This window comes from Myotis brandtii, unplaced genomic scaffold (assembly GCF_000412655.1).
Source record: "Myotis brandtii unplaced genomic scaffold, ASM41265v1 scaffold26, whole genome shotgun sequence".
Classification (NCBI taxonomy): domain Eukaryota; kingdom Metazoa; phylum Chordata; class Mammalia; order Chiroptera; family Vespertilionidae; genus Myotis; species Myotis brandtii.
Window position 1 is genome coordinate 926,463 of NW_005359880.1, and position 7,056 is coordinate 933,518.

A 7,056-nucleotide genomic window follows, 5' to 3' on the forward strand; every position below is an offset into this window, starting at 1 on the left:
CGCGGCCCAGTCCACTGGCCCGAGGCCCCCACCCCAGCCCTGGCCTGGGAAAGGCCCGGGTAGAGGCCAAGGCATCTAATACCACCAGGGTGTCGCGTCTCTAATTTCTCTAATCCAGGGAGCTAGGAAATGTTAGATTGGTCTGGAGGCCCAGTGACCGTAGTGAGCGCCTCTTAATCTCGCTAAGGCTGCTGAATTCACCTGCTGGGAGCCGGGGAGAGGAGGGGTGAGTAGGGGAGGGGCAGGGGTGGCGCGAGGAGCGGCTGGGAAGGAGGGCGGGGAGAGGCAGCTGCTTTCACTATGCTGCTAGGGGAGCCGGAGAGAGGAAGGAGCTAGTGCTTTGATTGTTTTTGCAGCCTGGGGACGGTATTTATTCCAGTTGTTTTGGTAATGCTGATGTTATTTGCAATTGTGTAAAGCTCTACCCCCTCTCGATTCTGCTCTCTGCTAGGGTTGATGCTGTTTCTTGAGTTTTTACCTGGGATTTAGAGCTCTTACACAGCTTTCATGATTTGCACAATGAAAGTTTGTGTGTTGTTGTTTTTTTCATGTTGTCTTTGAGCTTGTTTTTCTTTAGCCATTTGCATTGAGTGTATTAATATTTCATAAACCTTTACATGTAAGGCAAGTGGAAATGCTTCCAAATTTTGTATCTGGGCTTGCAACCATCTCCTATAAAGCAGTTTAGCAAGTTGAATTTTGCTCTTGAAAATGCTCTTTTAGTGACTCCCATAGCAAAACAGTCATGTAATATATCCATGTTGGACCAGGAGTCGTGTTATAGTTGTTTCCTTACTTTTTCAAGGAACCAGGGTACAAGGCGTGTTCACATAGAGATAACTTACAACTGAAGTGTTCAGTGGTTTCTTCTACATTGATAACTTTAATACTGGACAACTGAGGACTCCAGAGGAAAGATTCATGTTAGGTTGTTTGGGAAGTAATGAAACCAAGCCGAATTTAATTCCTGCACTTTGCAAACAAATGCTTACTTCTTTAATTGTGTACACTCCCTGGCTATCATTTTCTTTCTCATCCCATAAATGGGATGAAATATTGTTAACAAATGTTCAACTGCTCTGGCCTGAAAATGAATTTTACCCATGCAAGCACTTGCTGAAGTTAAATAAGGTATTGGTGGGATGTTCTCTCAGGATCATTTTAAATTGAAGCTAAGATGGGACTGATGGTTTCAAGAGCTTTGGTATTGATGTTGTACATGGTTATTTGATTTATGTTTTTCCAAATCTGTGATATATCAAAATCCAAACCATCTTTAGACTAGATATTGTCTCCTTTAAATCTTAATAAAGATTCATGTACTCCAAATAATGCCACTGTAATCCTTTCTGGAACATAGTGGACATGTAAACAAATAACTGAAATGAAAATGAACAGTTTCTAAATGAGTATGGAGGAGCCCCACTTCAGGGAAATGAAAGAATTATGAAATTTTGTGTATTAAACTTTTATAAGGATTTTCACTTTTGGAATTAGAATTTTTTTAAAAATATGTTACATTCTAGAATAAATTCAACATGTATTTCCTGAGCTTGTTATTTGCCAGGTACTGTGCTAAGCACTGTGGGGAATTAGAGAGACACTTTTGGCCTCTAGGGGACAGTAACTCAAACACACAGCCCCCTATGGTAAGTCCTGTTTTTTTGAAGATTATCTTTTTTCAATAAATCAGTTTTTCAATAAGTTGAAAGAAAAATGAATTGCCTTGATAAACTATTATAATGGGAAAGCATTTTATTAATAACTAGGGGCCCGGTGCAGCCCATGCGCAGAGGATCCCCTGCATTGTGTCCACTGAGCTAGGGGTGTGTCCAGCCGGGGGCATGCCCCCAAGCCCAGCGGCCCCACGTTCGCTGTGTCCACTGGGCTGGGGGACATGGACCTGGGCTGGTTGGCATGGCCGCTTGCACTTGGCACCCCAGCCGCTTGTCCCAGGACCCAGCCCACTTGGCGCCCCCGGCTGCTTGTCCTGGGACCCAGCCTGCTTGGTGTCTCAGGACCCGGGCCGCTTGGCGTGGCCACTTGTGCTTGGTGCCCCTGGCTGCTTGTCCTGGGACCCAGCCCACTTGGTGCCCCCGACCGCTTGTCCTGGGACCCAGCCTGCTTGGCGCCCCTGGCTTCTTGTCCCGGACCCAGCCTGCTTGGTGTCCTGGGACCTGGGCGGCTTGGCGCAGGCGCATGCTCAAGCAGCTGTGGGGTAGAAACTTGCGGCGGAAGTTCCCGCCCCATGGCCGCTTGTGCTTGGCGCCCCCGGCTGCTTGTCCCGGGACCCGGGTTGCTTGGTGCCGACGCCTGTAGGCCACTCCTGGCCGGGGTGTTCTGGGACCCTGGCCACTCAGGGCCTACACGTGGGCCTACAGGCTCAACCCCTGGCTTCTTGTCCCGGACCCAGCCTGCTTGGTGTCCTGGGACCTGGGCGGCTTGGCGCAGGCGCAGGCGCATGTGGGGTAGAAACTTGTGGCGGAAGTTCCCGCCCCATGGCCGCTTGTGCTTGGCGCCCCCGGCTGCTTGTCCCAGGACCCGGGTTGCTTGGTGCCGACGCCTGTAGGCCACTCCTGGCCGGGGTGTTCTGGGACCCTGGCCACTCAGGGCCTACACGTGGGCCTACAGGCTCAGAGCAGCCTGGGTTCCAAGGATGTTCCCAGGACCCAGGCCGCTTGGCACCTATGTATGCAAATTAGCCTGCCATCTTTGTCCGGTTAATTTGCATACTCACTCAAGTTACCTAGAACACTGCAAGTGGTGGCGTACAGGGAGCTTAGCCAGTGTGTGGTCAGAAAAGGTGTTTACGCTCAAACTTGTTTGGCTCAGTGGATAGAGCGTCCGCCTGCAGACTGATTATCATCTCTGAAATGCTAATATTAGGAGTTGATTCTTCAGCTTAATCTAGCACTATGTGAAGAAGTTGCAGGAATTCATTCCCCTCCCCCCCCACCTCCATTCACCCCCTCTTCCTAATTAGGGGAATGCTATGGCTTTGTTGTGGCACTACTCTGTATTTTATGACTGTTTTGGTGCATATGTGCAATTGAGAATGCAATTTAGGCGGATGCTGTTTGGTTTGGATGAGGGATTGGGCCCAGAAAATGGGGTTTTTCTCAGTGGGTAGCAAGTTTTATTTACTAGTGCAACTATATCTGTCTTGTCTAATGATAGTTCTTTCTTCTAAGATCCTCAATGAGTGGCCTTGTGCAGTGTAAATTATCCATTTGTTTAAGATATTTAATTAAACTCATAGATCATTTCTAAAGTAGCAGTACTCTGCCCATTCATTCAGCTGATTGTGCTGTGACATGCTGCATAAGATAGGTGGTTCATGGGGCTTTTGCTTTAACAGAAATGTTTATGAATGGAGAAAATGTGTCAAGGTCCCTCTAGAGAATTTAAAGCTTAGTCTTAACAATACCTTATACGTGTATAGCTATTTGTAATAGATTGAACACTTGGACAGTAATCTCATTTCATTTACCCAGAATTCTAATAGGTAAAGTAAGCAGCATGTGAATGTGCCTAGGGATTTGGGATCGAACCTCTTCACTATTGTTACTAGCTATAAAATCTAGACAATATTTAAGCCTGTTCCCCATTATAAAAGGAGAATCATAATAGAGCTTTACTTTGAAGCTTAAAACAACATGATAATGTATTTGCAATTTTTCTTCCCATTGCTGTCTGTGCCCTTCCAATCAGATGAGGAAACATATTCTTAGAGATGACAGGAGACTTGTTCAAGGTAAAATAGCTACTTAGTGATAGCTAGATTGTTGAAAAAGAAATAATATTGTCTGCTTCGACTTTCCCATCTGTCTTTAGATGAAAGAGTGACAGATGTTCAGAGAAGTGTAATGACTTTCTAAGTCAACAGATTCTCAAGTGGCAGATTCCAGAGCGCCCGTCTAGCCATATGTAACTTGCGGAGCTCTCTACCTGCCCTGGCTCTCTTTATCTTCCTTGGAATTATTCACTAGAAAAGATTGTCATTCAAAGGTAATCCTCTGATATCCCAATGGCACTTCAGTGATCCCAGTTCATTAGCCCAGAAACCCCATATTTCTCTTGTGTGCCTTTCACCTTCTATGGAAAGTAGGATCCGGAAAAGCAGAACTCCCAATCTTAAGTCACTAAAGTGTTCCAACATTAGGCTTTACTTACCAAATTCATAATGACAAGCTATAAAGCAGTAGTTCAATTAAAAGTATAAGGATAATGGTCCTGGCCGGGTGGCTCGGTTGGTTGGAGCACCATCCCATACACCAAAAGGCTGAGGGTTCAATTCCCAGTCAGGACACATACCTAGGTTGCAGGTTCGATCTCCAGTCAGACAATGTACGGGAGGCAACCAATCGATGGTTCTCTCTCTCTAAAGTCAATAAAAACCTATCTTTGGGTGAGGTTTGATTTTAAAAAAAGTATAAGAAATGAAGAATGTTGAACTACTTTCCTGTTTAGTATGGATCTGATTGGAAACAAAAATTATTTTTAACAAATACAGGTGGGGCAAAAGTAGATTTACAGTTATCTGTGTGGAAAAATAATACAATAATTAATAAATAATAATACAAGACTAAAATCTGTGTTTTGAGTTCTCACAAATGTATACCTATTTTTGCCCCACCCTGTGATGTCCACATTTTCAGGTTATCACCTACTCATTCTTCAGGACTTGGCTTCAGTATCCTTAAACCCTAAAGCAGCGGTCGCCAATCTTTCAGACCTCACTGACCACCAGTGGTCCGTGTACCACGGGTTGGCGACTGCTCCCCTATAGGTTGCATGAGAGGCCATTCTCTATGCTCCTACAGCAGCCTATACATCTCTATCACAGCTGTCGTCACATTGAGTTGTCTGTCTGGCCTGTTTCTCCCTCTAGACCAGCGGTTCTCAACCTGTGGGTCGAGACCCCTTTGGCGGACAAACAACCCTTTCACAGGGGTCACATTAGACCATCCTGCATATCAGATATTTACATTACGATTCATAACAGTAGCAACATTACAGTTATGAAGTAGCAACAAAAATAATTTTATGGTTGGGTCACAACATGAGGAACTGTATTTAAAGGGCCAGAAGGTTGAGGGAGAAAATGTGTCAAGGTCCCTCTAGAGAATTTAAAGCTTAGTCTTAACAATACCTTATACGTGTATAGCTATTTGTAATAGATTGAACACTTGGACAGTAATCTCATTTCATTTACCCAGAATTCTAATAGGTAAAGTAAGCAGCATGTGAATGTGCCTAGGGATTTGGGATCGAACCTCTTCACTATTGTTACTAGCTATAAAATCTAGACAATATTTAAGCCTGTTCCCCATTATAAAAGGAGAATCATAATAGAGCTTTACTTTGAAGCTTAAAACAACATGATAATATATTTGCAATTTTTCTTCCCATTGCTGTCTGTGCCCTTCCAATCAGATGAGGAAACATATTCTTAGAGATGACAGGAGACTTGTTCAAGGTAAAATAGCTACTTAGTGATAGCTAGATTGTTGAAAAAGAAACAATATTATCTACTTCGACTTTCCCATCTGTCTTTAGATGAAAGAGTGACAGATGTTCAGAGAAGTGTAATGACTTTCTAAGTCAACAGATTCTCAAGTGGCAGATTCCAGAGCGCCCGTCTAGCCATATGTAACTTGCGGAGCTCTCTACCTGCCCTGGCTCTCTTTATCTTCCTTGGAATTATTCACTAGAAAAGATTGTCATTCAAAGGTAATCCTCTGATATCCCAATGGCACTTCAGTGATCCCAGTTCATTAGCCCAGAAACCCCATATTTCTCTTGTGTGCCTTTCACCTTCTATGGAAAGTAGGATCCGGAAAAGCAGAACTCCCAATCTTAAGTCACTAAAGTGTTCCAACATTAGGCTTTACTTACCAAATTCATAATGACAAGCTATAAAGCAGTAGTTCAATTAAAAGTATAAGGATAATGGTCCTGGCCGGGTGGCTCGGTTGGTTGGAGCACCATCCCATACACCAAAAGGCTGAGGGTTCAATTCCCAGTCAGGACACATACCTAGGTTGCAGGTTCGATCTCCAGTCAGACAATGTATGGGAGGCTACCAATCGATGGTTCTCTTTCTCTAAAGTCAATAAAAACCTATCTTTGGGCGAGGTTTGATTTAAATAAAAAGTATAAGAAATGAAGAATGTTGAAATACTTTCCTGTTTAGTATGGATCTGATTGGAAACAAAAATTATTTTTAACAAATACAGGTGGGGCAAAAGTAGATTTACAGTTATCTGTGTGGAAAAATAATACAATAATTAATAAATAATAATACAAGACTAAAATCTGTGTTTTGAGTTCTCACAAATGTATACCTATTTTTGCCCCACCCTGTGATGTCCACATTTTCAGGTTATCACCTACTCATTCTTCAGGACTTGGCTTCAGTATCCTTAAACCCTAAAGCAGCGGTCGCCAATCTTTCAGACCTCACTGACCACCAGTGGTCCGTGTACCACGGGTTGGCGACTGCTCCCCTATAGGTTGCATGAGAGGCCATTCTCTATGCTCCTACAGCAGCCTATACATCTCTATCACAGCTGTCGTCACATTGAGTTGTCTGTCTGGCCTGTTTCTCCCTCTAGACCAGCGGTTCTCAACCTGTGGGTCGTTTGGCTTCAGTATCCTTAAACCCTAAAGCAGCAGTCGCCAATCTTTCGGACCTCACTGACCACCAGTGGTCCGTGGACCATGGGTTGGCGACCGCTGCCGTATAGGTTGAATGAGAGGCCATTCTCTATGCTCCTACAGGAGCCTACACATCTCTATCACAGCTGTCATCACATTGAGTTGTCTGTCTGGCCTGTCTCTCCCTCTAGACCAGCGGTTCTCACCCTGTGGGTCGCGACCCCTTTGGCGGTCAAACGACCCTTTCACAGGGTCGCATTAGACCATCCTGCATATCAGATACTTACATTATGATTCATAACAGTAGCAACATTACAGTTATGAAGTAGCAACAAAAATAATTTTATGGTTGGGTCACAACATGAGGAACTGTATTTAAAGGGCCAGAAGGTTGAG

The 7,056-nt window shown here is 44.2% G+C and overlaps 1 protein-coding gene across 3 annotated transcripts in view; it reads left to right on the plus strand.

The window, feature by feature from the left end:
• The window catches only part of DNAJC6 (DnaJ (Hsp40) homolog, subfamily C, member 6), a 117,143-nt gene that overhangs the window by 23,558 nt on the left and 86,529 nt on the right, over positions 1-7,056 (plus strand). The window lies entirely within an intron of this gene.